This window comes from Phaseolus vulgaris, chromosome 2 (genome assembly GCF_051622355.1).
Source record: "Phaseolus vulgaris cultivar YP4 chromosome 2, ASM5162235v1, whole genome shotgun sequence".
In the NCBI taxonomy this organism is placed as follows: domain Eukaryota; kingdom Viridiplantae; phylum Streptophyta; class Magnoliopsida; order Fabales; family Fabaceae; genus Phaseolus; species Phaseolus vulgaris.
This window is the reverse complement of record NC_143499.1, coordinates 29,478,968-29,492,634: the sequence shown is the minus strand read 5'-3', so window position 1 is coordinate 29,492,634 and position 13,667 is coordinate 29,478,968. Positions and strand designations below refer to the sequence as shown.

Sequence of the window (13,667 nt, the reverse complement as noted above, 5' to 3'; positions counted from 1 at the left end):
TTTTTTTTCTGTTGTTACCTTCAAACAAGAAATTAAAGGTAGGGATTCAGTTTGCGTATAAAAACAGTACATTAATATTAATTTTAAAAAATTTTAAAAAAATATTTAAGTAATTCATATGAAATGACAAAATATTTCATTGTACTAATAAAATGAGATATATTAAATAATGGTAGAATTAGAAAAAAATTGTATACAAGGTAGTTATAATAGGAAATCCCCTTAATATATGTATAGGTAAGCTAAACTACATTTGAAATGAAATATTTGGAATTCGTATCAACTTAGGATAACATTTAAGCTCTGTTTGCTTCCATGGATGTACTGTTCACAAGGAAAGAAGTGAGAGGATATCAATGGTTTGAATTCAGGATTTTGCAGGGAAGAGGAGGAGAGGATATACATGTGAACATAAATATCCTTTTCCCTCAAAATGAAGAGATGTAGAGGAAAATCACATCAATATGTGCTATTTTCGAATTTATCCTCATTCATCTGCAAGGGTTTTTAATATTAAAAAACAGTATTTTTTTTTATTTATATAATGTGATTTATTTTTTAATTTTATAGTATATATTTAATATTTTAAGAAATTATTTGAAGTTTTTTTTTATTTAATTTGTTGTTGCATTTATATTAATATATTTTTTTATAATTATTATGTTTATGAGTTTGTAATTTATTTGATAATAGTTTTTATGAAATTATTTTCTATTGTTAATTAAGTTATATTTTTTTTAGTATTTTTTTATTTTTCATTACTGTAGGGTTTTTAATAATAACAAATATTATCTTTTATTTATATAAGATTTGATTTTATAATGCATGTTTAATATTTTAATAAATTATTTGAAGTTTTATTTTTATTTAATTTGTTGAATACATTTGTTTTCTAATTATAATTTTTAAATTATATCTATTTATATTTAATATATATTTAATTTTTAATTTTAATTTTTAAATATACAAAATATGTGAAAGTTGTTTATTTTTAAAAAAAAATAACTCATTTCGTTATTAAAAAATTTTAATAGACAAGTATAAATTTGTAAAATAAAATTTAACAATTTAAAAAAAAATAAAACTTGTTCACAATCACCTTATCACTCACAAACTCTTACAAATTTTACTCATACATCATCTCTAACATATCCGAGTCCAAACAACTTCACTTTCTTCGCACTTTCTTTTCACATTTTCAAACATCCACTCCTTCAAATCCTCATACATCCACTCTCTAATCCAAACACAAACCCAAGAAAATTTTATTTCTCATACCATTCTGTCTTCTCTTTTTTACCAATACCGAACCTTACTCCATTTCTAATGCATCTGTAGTAAAACCTTAATGCAGTAACAACTTAGTTCAGAGCATAACAACGTACAACAAAATAAATAGTAAAAAAACATTATTTAGGATTTGGATGTGAGCCATGCTTGCAAGAAGAAAACTTGATGAATTGTGGCATTGTTAATTATTTTCCCTGCTGGTTGATTTAATGTACTGAATCAAATCCAGGAGACTGGAGTAAGAGGAACCACCTGGACTCACACTCTTGTGAGCCAACTTAGCCATTGCTTTAGCTGAATTGAGAAACTCCTCCCTCCTATGAACCATGAGATCATTTACCATCTTCTCCACAACATCTCTATCACACACATCTTTCATGTCCAACCCTACTTTCCAAACCTCACTCACAAACCTGCTGTTAATCTGCTGATCTGCAAAGTATGGCCAGCAAATCATGGGCACACCAGCCACCACACTCTCCAAGGTTGAGTTCCACCCACTGTGTGTCAAGAACCCACCAATGGCCTTGTGTTCCAGCACCTCCTCTTGCGGGGCCCACTCTACAATGAACCCTCTCTTTAGTCCCTTCCTCCACCTCAGCCGGTATCCGGTCATCATCCTGTTTTCCTGCAACAATGTCAGGGCGCATCACCCACAGAAACCTCTTCTTGCTGTTCACCAAACCGTGCCAAATCTCCATTAAATCTTCCCTTTTCACGATAGTGCTACTTCCGAAGCTCACATACATCACCGACCCTTCAGGTTGTGCGTCAAGCCACGTCATGCAGCTCCTGTCCACTTGAAAAACAGCGTTCTTAAACTTGGGAATGTCTTCTCCTTTGTTGGATTCTGCTTTTCTCGTGTTCAAATGGTGGTGGAGAGGGCCAACGGTGTAAACTTTGGGAAAATGATGACGCATTTGGGAGAGGACAGGGCCTTCTAGATCCTCAAATGAGTTGAGGATAAACGCGTCTGCTGCAAGAGATTGTCGGCTTCGGTCAGCATAGAACTCAAAAGTGGAGTTCCCCTTTTTGTCTGATCGAAAGAAACTTGGAAGATCTCGGCAGCGAAGCAAGTTTTCCATGCCTGGCATGTTTTTTATGATCCGATCCATGTCCTCATCTCCTACAACCACTCACATCATAATGTTAACCACAACACCAATTCTCCTGAATCTATACAAATTTAGTCTACCATATCGGTTAATAACGAAGTTGTCATAAGAAATCGGAATATATAGTAAATGGAATGAGCATATTTAAAGAAGGTATGAGTAAGATACTACTACAGCTAGATAGGGTGAGAGAGATGAATGAATTTGAAGTCTGTACATATATACCTCTAATGGGAAGTTCTTGGCACTGGAGGAGGTTTGTAGCAGACATATAAGCCCAGAAGCAACAAGCACTAGCGGTTCGGAAATGAATGATTGGTATGGATACGTTGAACTCAGAAGCGACGCCAACGGAAAGACCCCCGAAGATACCATCCTGAATAACGCAACTAATTTTGGGAAATTGAGGAGTGTGGGAGAGCAGAATATCTCTCAAGAAGGGCTTAGCGTGGAGAGTTGTGGAAGAAATAAGGTCCCAGAGACGGTCTCCGAATCCAGGGTGGTCACCCTCGTCGTAACAATCGGAAATGGTCTTGAAATGGAGCTTAGGGTAAGATTTTGAGAGAACTTGGATGTCACCGAAACGAGTGAGGCGACCGTGGATGGTGTCGGTGGTGAGGAAGGTGACGTGCAGATTCTCAAGGACCAGAAGCTCGGCGAGCTTCAGCATGGACACAACATGCGCGGGCATTGGAAGAGGGAAGATCAGCACGTGCGCCTCTGCCATTGATTTTCTGTTCTTCAACTTCGCTTCGTCTCTTAGTTAGTGTTGTGTTTGATATTCTGGAGATGCGTTAAGTTAACCAATAAAAGAGTTCGTATTCACTGAGAACCCGACGTGATACACGTGATATGCGATTGTAATAATATTTTTATCTTATGTTTACTACACGAGGAATGATATATTAATACTATAAACATGAAAACAAATATGAAAATGATAGTTTATATACATCTATTTTTATATACAGCTATTTTTAAATAAATATATATAATAAAAGATAATTTTTTAATTAAATAATATATATAAATATTAAAATTATAATATTGAAAATTATAATATGATGGTATAAAAAATTTGTTAATATATTATTATCTACACCTTATATATTAATAAATTAATAATTTAATTTTTTTTATTTTTTTTAATTATTAAATATTATTATATTATTATAAAGAGGTGTTAACTGCTATTTGTGGTGTAAAGAAAACTTTTCCTTATTACACGTTGTTCGAATCTTTTGAAAATCTTTCTAATTTTTTTATTCCAGTTTGACTTCTTTTCTCTTTTATTTTAAATTTGTTCTTTAGCATGGAAGGTTTGTTTTTTCTCCTTGGTGTATTTTTATCCTTTATGTGGAATATGTGGAATATAAAGTTGTTAACTTTATATTTTACATATCAATTTAGAAATTAATTTAGAAATAATTTATTAATAATATAAATTATTTTAGATATTAATAATTATTTAGTTTTTAAAATAATATTTAATTTATTTAATATATTAATTAATTATTAAAATTAATTTTTACTTAAAAAAATTTTGTATGGTTGCAACTTGCAAGTGACCTTTTTTCTACATGGAGGTCAAAATATCATCTTTCATCAAATATATTCTTTCAACAAATTATTTGTATAGAGTAATTATGTTTTCACAATTCTTTCAAATTTGAAAAAACAATTCACAACTCTTATTATTAGTATAATATTAATAATATTAAATATAAATACATATTTTAAATTGAATTCTTTTTTTTATTATTATACTAATAAAAATAGTTAACAAGTGGTTTTCTTTAGAAAGTTGTCAAAATATGAATATCTTATTAATAGAAGTGTAGGAGAGTTAACTTGAAAGTTACCTTAACACAAGATGAAGTTATAAAAATTATCTCCAAATCATGTTATTTTTATTCTTAAGAGACTAAGAAAAATCATATAAAAATATCTTTTTTTAAATTTGAATTTATGTTTTCTCTCTTTTTTTTTATCAGCTAAAAATTAATTGAATTAAAACGGGACACTTTAGGAGTGTCTCAACCCTTAAACAAAATCCTTCATCTTTTCCAACTCTTAGTCTAAACAAAACTAGCCGTAACCATTACCGCAAAGTGCTACATCTCTCCATGCACTTTATATCAGCCCCACAAATATGACCATTCAAAACACTGACAAAGGTACATAGTTGTTCCCCTTCCAATGGCTCCCCAATAGAGTAGGAGGTGTGGATACAACTTCAGAGTGATTAATCCAGCCAAGTCCCTGCACGTTCCCAACTCATGATCCAAAAAACTAAGATTTACATATCCTTAACCAAAGCAAATATGCAGCATCCGATAGATCAAGAATACTGCACCAAGATAACTGTAACGTCCCTAGCACATTGGCTCCCTTCTAGTTCATTGGGTTCAAATGGGCGCAACCATAGGATCTTAATCTGTATCACCAACAAGCAGCACCTAAAGGCATTTAGCATAACGCATATAAAACCAAAGTAACAACATCATGGCACACCCTTCAGAGGAACATGCGCCCTGCTTAACCAAGTTGAAAAATCATTCTCACAAAGATCCTACCTTTCCCAATTACCTGCAGCTTTTGATGCATAGAACAGGATTCAAGTGTCAATCCGAAAATGAAAAATTAAAGGCATTGACACCTGTGTTTCAACCATAGCCACGATCTAAGTTTAGCCATCTGGAAAACTTCTTTCGCATCAAATACACCTTGCTTAAAATTGACCATGTTCCTCTAATCCCAGATACCCCTTACTATTGTCACCCATATACCCTTCCTCGCCAGGTTTTTCTTGGAATTCAAATGAACCAGATGAAAGCTCTCAAAATGAACCTTCAAATCCTTATGTTGAACGCCCAGGGTACCTATCCATCTATAGCAAAGAGACCAAATCCGTTGTGCAATAATACAATCTAAGAACAGGTGTTGAGTTGTCTCCTCTATAGCCCTACACATCTCACAACCAGCAGACCTCACTAACACTCCTCTCGTACTAAGGCTGCTACGTGTTGGCATTTTATCCAAAAGAATCCTCCAAGCAGTGGTTAAAACATTGGGAAAAGCTTTAACTTTCCATAGCTGATTAAAAATACCATTAACATTCCCAGTGTCATAGTTGCCTAGGCATTCATAGGCTCCTTTTTCTCCCTCTTAATAGTACCCGTAGAGATAAACCTATACAATTCTTCCTCTAGTATGGATTCCCACACAAACCTCTTCCTTCTCCATCTTAGCCGCAACCTCCATACCGACCTTTCCCATACTCCAACCTCTCCCACTGTCCTCCCCTGGTCCAGATACAGAGAAAACAACCTAGGGAAAAGATTGTTTAGCTTATTACTCCCAAACCAGGCATCCTCCCAAAATCTGACCTAATCACCAGAACCAACTTTCCATTGCATAGCTGATTGGAACCACCCTTCTTCTACATCCTCGCTTCATATCTTGGCCAAGTCTCTCCACCACCAAGATTGAAGTTTTTCCTGAAACAGTCTTCGATCTGTTTTCGTACTATATTTTGACACTAAGATGTCTTTCCACTTCCCTTATTCATTACTCATTAACCGTCATTTCCACTTAGCCAGAAGAGCACTAGTGAATATTTTGATATCTTTGATCCTCAATCTCCCTTCCTCCATCGATTTGCAAACTTTCTCCCAACAACCAAGTGACCAATCTCTTCTCTCTTTCCCACACCCACAAAAAGCTTCTTTGGATACTAATTATTCTCTTATACACCAAAGTCAGAGCTTTAAATAAGGATAAGTAAAAAAGGGGTAAAGCCGTTAAAACCGATTTTACTAAGCATATCATTCCCGCCAGCGGCAAGAATCTCTCTTTCCAAGCACTCAGCCTATCACTTAACTTATTCAGGACAGGCTCTCATAATGATGTCTTTCTTGGATTACCTCCAACAACTACTCCCAAGTATTTAAATGGTACCCTCATAAGAGTACAATTTAAAGAACTTGCATAGAAAACTAGAGAGCTCGTTTCAACATTTATGCCAACCAGCTTGGATTTGTGAAAGTTGATTTTTTACCCAGAAGTAATCTCATAGCCTCTTAGAATTGCTTTTATAGAAAAAATATTGTTATAAAAATCCTCACACATGAACAAGGTTTCGTCAGCAAACTATAGCGCACAAACTTCAACCTCATTTCTCCCCACCCTCACACCTTTAATGAGATCTGCTTTGAGAGCTTGTCTTACTAGCCCAGCTAAACTTTCTACAACAATAAAAAAAAACGAGGCTAAAGGGTCTCCCAGCCTCAAACCTCTTGTTGGTCTAAATTCCTTCGTAGCCTCAAGACACTGATGCAGACTCAAGACACCATTTGACCCAGTTTATCTATTTACTATGGAAGTCTAGCCTTTGTAACATATAAAGAAGAAAATTCCACCTGAGTGAGTCGTATGCCTTTTCATAGTCCACCTTTAAGCACAAGCCTCTCCTCTCACTTCTTCTTAACTCCTCAACTACCTCATTGGCCACAAGGACACTATCTAACATGCCTCTACACTTCAAAAACACGGACTGACTAACATCAATCACCAACGGTAGTACCTCCTTGATCCGGCACGACAACACCTTAGTTATAATTTAATAGATAGCTCCCACAAGGGAAATAGGTTTGTACTGGTCTAAAAAAATGGGATTTTTCACTTTAGGTACTAAGGCTATAAATGAAGCATTGCAACCATTCGGGGTGCATCACGATTCCTGAAACGAGTGCACAACTTCCACAATATCATATTTAAGAGCAGCCCAATTATCACTAATAAAGTTAAAGTTGAACCCGTTCGGTCTGGGGCTTTTTGAGCCTTCACATTGCCAAACTGCTTCCTTTATTTCCTCCTATGTGAAGTCAACAATCAAACTTGCACTAATCTCCAAAGACAAATTTTAAACTCCACACCTCTGAGTCTAACCCCATAATCATGTGTCGCCAGAAATCTATCTTCAAACATCTTTTTGGCTTCTCTGTGGATTACTTCTGGTTCCTCACATCATAAATTGTTTGCCTTCAATCCTTTCACTTCATTTCTAAGACGTCTCCACCTAAGCACTAAGTGATAATACCTTGAATTTGTGTCGCCAAACTTGAGCCACTTTGCTCTCGCTTTTTGTCTACAAAGGGATTCCATCTTATTATCAAGTAACCTCAACTGGCTTATAAGTTCCATTCTTCTCAACTTAACATCTTCACTGATAGAGCTGATATCATCATGATTATCGATTTCCTTCGCAATCCTCTTCTTATTTGTATCCATACATCCAAACACATCTCGATTTTGTACCTTTAGGTCCGCCTTCAGAAATTTCAGCTTATCTTTGAACCTGGTTATACTATTTCCTTGAACACAATATGACCTCCATTTACCCCCACCATCTCTTTGAACCCAGGCTCCAACAACCAAGCATCAATGGATTTGAATGGTTTTAGGCCTTAATCTCTGACCAGAGACTTCACCACTATGGCACTATGATCCGACACCACTCTCGGTTGGACATACTACTTACATTCGGGCCACTTTTGGATCTACTCCTTCGAAAAAATCACCCTATCTAGTATGCTCTTCGCTGAACCATTAGCATTGAACCAGGTGTATCTCTTGCCTACAACTGGTATTTCCACCATATAGTTTCTCTCAATAAAACAGTTAAAACCCCCGATTTCGTTTTTTTGGTTACCCCTTACACTAGACCCTTTCCTTTCACTTTCATTTCCGACAACATTAAAGTCTCCATAAAAACACCAGGTCAGGTTTTGATGTCACTCCTGATAGTCGACAATTCCGCCCACAAAGCCTCCTTTTCATTCAAGTTGCACGAAGCATAAATATTGATCACATCGCATTGACATTTAGATGTGATATGTTGCCAAAGATTGTTATGTAACCCTTTCCCACCATATGCCTCTCATAGCAAAATGCATCTTTAAGCCACATGATTAATGTACTCCCCGCACCACTTTCGCCTTCATTATGAATCCATCCAACCTTAGTATCTCCCCACGAAGAAAAGCATCTCGAATCTGATAGAGCATATGCTTTAACCTCTTGAAGGCACAATAAATTTGCACCCTCCTTGGCAATAATTTGCCTAATATAATTAGCTTTTGTCCTCCCCCTCAACCCTCTTATACTAAGATTGACAATAATCATAAAGACTCGTGTTGGTTGCCCTCCTCTAGCTTCTTCCTAATCTCCTCATCTCTATCTTCCATCCTTCTTAATTCCTCGATTATCTCATCCTCGTTCATGCAACATGACATCCCTAATTATTTATCCACCTCTCATATGTTAGATGGTTCATATGAACTACCATCCTTCCATAATCTACTATTGCACAAAATAATATCACCTTCTGAAGCATCATTTGAGTTAATACTTAACTTGAAAGAAGAACTATTTCCGTAGTGAAGGGATCATGCTCCCCCTTTAGATCTCCACAACGGTCTTACACTGGTTTCCCCCTTCTCCCACATATCTCGTAACCTACACATCTGAGTATCGCTCTACTTGTGCCCCATGACAAACCTGCACTCGCCCTGCCGTTGCCGCACACATCTTCTTTGCAGGTCCGATTAATGACACTTGTTTGCGAACCCTCACTTGAAGCTAGGGGTTCTACCTCAACCACGCCAGCACCGGTGGAAGATAACGCTGGCCACCGTGCCTCTGTCTCCCTTGGCCTAAGTCTCGCTTCCCTTACTGCCCATTTCTCTTCCTCACTACTGTTACGACCCTCCTTACCACGCCCAACATCATCGTTGCCCCCCGCAATCTATGATTCTGGGCCTCCCAACACACTTCATGTGTCGCCCTCAGCGTGTTGGACTTCACTACACTATAAATGGGCCACACCCGAGTTGGGCCTACTTAAGTTATGAGTAACCTTAATGAACTCCATAAGGTTAAAAAGAGCAAATTGAATAGTCTGACATGCACGGTTGACCTTCTCATGCACAGATAAAGTTTCCTCTCCATTTGAACCCACCTACACACGCCTAACCTCTTTTGTGAATGAAGAGTTACCTTTCTTCTGCACTCCCTTCCCACTACTTGAAAAACATTCCTCAACGAAACCCCTTTTTGTCTCTTTCGTAGAGAAATCTTGATCGTCCCTCTTGCATGTGATCTCCTGCCACGACCCTTCTCCTCCGTTACCTTCCCCTTCATCGCTCTTCTTCCCCAAGAAGATGGTTTCTTCGACTACAAAATCCCTTGAAGACACACTATCTGAAGAGGCATATCGAATACACTTACACTTACATAAATCTCCACCTTGACTACTGATTTCCTCTACTATATGTACACTATATACTTTTGCGTTAATCCTCATATTCTTGGACAAAGATGCGCTACATGACTTTCGAAGCCTTACTTGTTTTCTAGCGTCTTCAAGATTATCCCATAATACTGTAACTTCATCAATGGACACCAAAGTAGCCACTTCTCCAACCACATTTGCAAGACAATCCTTATTCCATAGAAAAAAGGGCATCGTAGCATCTAACTCACACTAATTTATGACTAACATCTCGTCCATACATTCACCTTCTCTTGGTGTTAATAATACTAGGTTATCCCCCATATACCTCACTCTAACCATACTCATCCCCCCTTTGAAGAATTTCTCTTGGAGCTGATTGAAGTCAAGATCTGGCACCATTTTGCCAACCACACTACTAACAATCCTAGGTAGAACTTGCGACTTGGTCTCAAAAACCGTTCCTTTCTATTTCACTTGTGGAGATCTTCTCACTGCATCAGCATAGGACTGCTTGTTCATACTTAACTTTCATTCCTCCTTTCATAACTTTTCCTTCCAAACCTCCTCCCTTGTGTTCTTCGTAGGTACGTGACTATTTTGTCTTCTTCCCCTGATCACCTACTTCATAACCAACTCTTCTATATCTCAAAACATTGACATAAAGCTTCATATTACCTATGTATATTCAGTCCAACTCCTTCTCAAGTCTTCTAACATTTACCATTTCCTCACTTAATTTATTAGTATAATAAAACTGCTCAATCCATATATTATTTGTTTAGGGGGATTAAAGTTTAGGTGGGTATAAAATTTTAATTTGTCTAGCAAATTAAGTCTTGTTTTTTTAATTAATGTTTCTAATTCAATAAATTAAAATAATTATTACATTTATATGTTAAATTACTTTGTTTGAAAGTTACTTCATTTATAAATGTTAACCATTTTAAGTTATGATATTATTTTATATTTGCATCATTCAAATCATGGAAGAGAAAAATATAATCTTTTAAATTATTTTTATTTTATTTTTGAATTAAAAAAATAGGTCGACGAGATAGTCATTCCTAACTTATCTTTCATTCGTTGGATTTGTTAGTTAAGCAGAACAAATAAGACTGGGCTGATGGACTTGCTTTATGTAAATATAGTATAAATAGATTATAATACCTTAAATACTTTACTAAAAAATATAATTTATTTGCTTGTCTTGATTTTTAAACTCAATTAATGATGAAATAAGATATAAGAAGTTGGATTTGTTATTGGTTGAAGGTTGTGAGTTAGATTCTGGTGTGTTGAAGGTAAGTTTTGATATTTTTTTTATCTCTTGTGGTGGGTTTTGAACAGGTTTTAAGGCAACCAGGCATTGTGGTGGGTTTTGAATAGGTTTTAAGGCAACCAGGCAAGTCAGCAAGCAGGTAAAGTCCTGCAGGTTTTGAAGAGAGTGGGTTTTTTTGGCATGGTTTTATGGGTTTGGCTGTGAGTGAGAGATTTTGATTTGTATTTGTATTTTGATATGTATCTGTGTTTGTAGTCTTTTGGTTGTGTAGAGTTTTTTTTGTGTGTGTATTGTTTAGACTAAAGACAAATTGTATGAACTCAGATAGGATAGTAGGGGTTTTCTTTTGGTGTGGTCAATCATTTCTTTCTTTAGAGGTTTGGTTTGGAGGTCTGTAGAGCCTGAATAATGTATCATGGTCAAGTGCCTGAATAATGTATGATGGTCAGGTGCTCAACAGGTTGACTTTGGCCATTTTGTGAATAAGGGTTGAGACAGTCGTGCAGTGTCTGTATAAAGATTGAAACACTCTTAAAATGTCTCATTTTATTTTTTTTTTTATTGTTGATAAATAAAATATATAAGAAGTTATTTATAAATAAGGATATGATGGTAAAGTTCAATTATTCAATATCAATGTGAGAATTGTCCAAATTATTCTCAAAGATAATTTTATAATTTGTATCCTTAAAAGAGTTATTAAGTTTAAAAAAATAATCCTAAGATAAAATCATTGAAATAAAGAAGGAGGATGATAAAACCTAACAATGTAAGTTATAACTCCTGAATATATTTATTAAGTTTTGATTTAGAAATAATGATTAATGAACCTTCAATAAAAAATAGTGTCACGAGAGAAAATAATGATAAAAAATATATTTATATATAAAAACTTAATATATATTTTAACGAGATAATAAAATAGACACACTAATATAATGTTTGTAATGCAGATCATGGAAACGACTTTTGATTAGAGTTGACTTTCATTCAATACTCTTTAATACACTATTCATCTTTTTTATATTTTTTCTTTACTTTAAATTTCAAATTTAGCTTTTTGCGAAAATTTTAATTAAATTCTTTAAATGAAATTTTATTTAATTTAAACTGTCAGGAAAAATTTTAGTATTTAATTGTTTCTATGACATTATTTTTTATAAATTTGTTAATACAAAATTAGAAAATCTTATAAATTACCTTTTTACGTTTTTAATCTTGAAAAACAAGTAATTCTAAAATTTTAAATCAAATTTTCATTGAAAAAAAATTATCGTATCGTAGCAAACCACTAGAAACTGCTAAACAGGGGATAAAGCTCGTAGTGTATGAAGTTTGACGCAGCATGCACCTCACAACTTCGAATAGAATTAAATTTGATGGAACGTGACTTTTCTCAAATTATTATTAAAGTATGCTCTAATCTAACCCATGAATTTCTACACTTTTTTGGTATGAAAAATGTTAATTTGATAAGTAGATATTTAAAAACAATAGTCTACAATTTTTTAAAAGACTTTTTCAATCTTTTGACATAGATCACGTTTCAGTAATTTTTTTTTTAGATGTTAGTAGTCTAAAATAATTTATTATTGGTATAAATTACCTTCTTTATTATTGCTTAACAATGCAATGCGACTTCATAAGTCATGGGACTAGAAACAATAATAATTATAGTATAACAACAAAGAATAATAATTATAAATTTTATGTTTAGTCATTATATTTAGAGTTTGATTACTTCCAACACTACAAAAATAATTTTCTTCGAATTTCTTTGTATGTAAATTCATATTTTTTTATGTTAGGTTATGTTAATCATGAACTATTCATGTGGCATAGTAATGAACAGATTTTATTATTATTATTAATTTTAATGATAAAAGATAACAATATTAAAAATAATAATAATAAGAATAATCATAACAAAAATACTAATAATTATAGTATAACAACGAATAATAATTATAAATTTTATGTTTACTCAATATATTTAGAGTATAAATAGATTATAATGCCTTAAATAGTTTACTACAGAAATATAATTTCTTTGCTGATAAAAAATAATTTTATTACATTTTTAATCGTCTTTATTTTTAAATTAAGTAATACTGATAAAATAAGATATAAGAAGTTATTTATAAATAAGGATATGATGGTAAAGTTCAATGTGAGAATTCTAAATTTTATGATTAACGTTTCAAAGATAATTTATTAATTTGTATCCTTAAAAGAGATATCAAGTTAAAAAAAATAATCCTAAGATAAAATCATTGAAATAAGAAGGATGAAGTTTTGAAGAAAGGAAGGAGATAAAACCTAGCATTGGTCCCGGTAAGAGGAGCACATGGTTTACACCTGTTTCCTCTTCTTCTATTCTTCTGCCATACTATTATCTCTCTCGGACGATTCAATCTCTATTTATATTCCTCTTTCAAAATATACCTTCACATCTTTCAAGACAAATAAAACTCCTTTACACCTCATTTTGACAATATATTGATATTTCAACTTGCAATAATAGAATATTAATTACATATGTTCTTTTTATTAATAAGTGTACTAAAATATTACTTCGTATCTTCTTTGTGATCACAAAAATTAAAAAATAGTTTAAGTACATCTCATTACCAATAATGTTTATTAACTATCATAAATTAGTATTGGTAAAAAAAAAAGACACTAC

The 13,667-nt window shown here is 33.8% G+C and overlaps 1 pseudogene across 1 annotated transcript; it reads right to left on the bottom strand.

Annotated features, from left to right (window-relative positions):
• Window positions 1-1,103: 1,103 nt before the first annotated feature.
• On the bottom strand, window positions 1,104-3,197 carry LOC137811308 (7-deoxyloganetic acid glucosyltransferase-like; annotated as a pseudogene). The gene is made up of 2 exons (XR_016518606.1): window positions 2,631-3,197; window positions 1,104-2,416 (listed from the first exon to the last, which is right to left on the bottom strand). The product of XR_016518606.1 is annotated as a 7-deoxyloganetic acid glucosyltransferase-like (transcript).
• Between the last annotated feature and the right edge of the window lie 10,470 nt (window positions 3,198-13,667).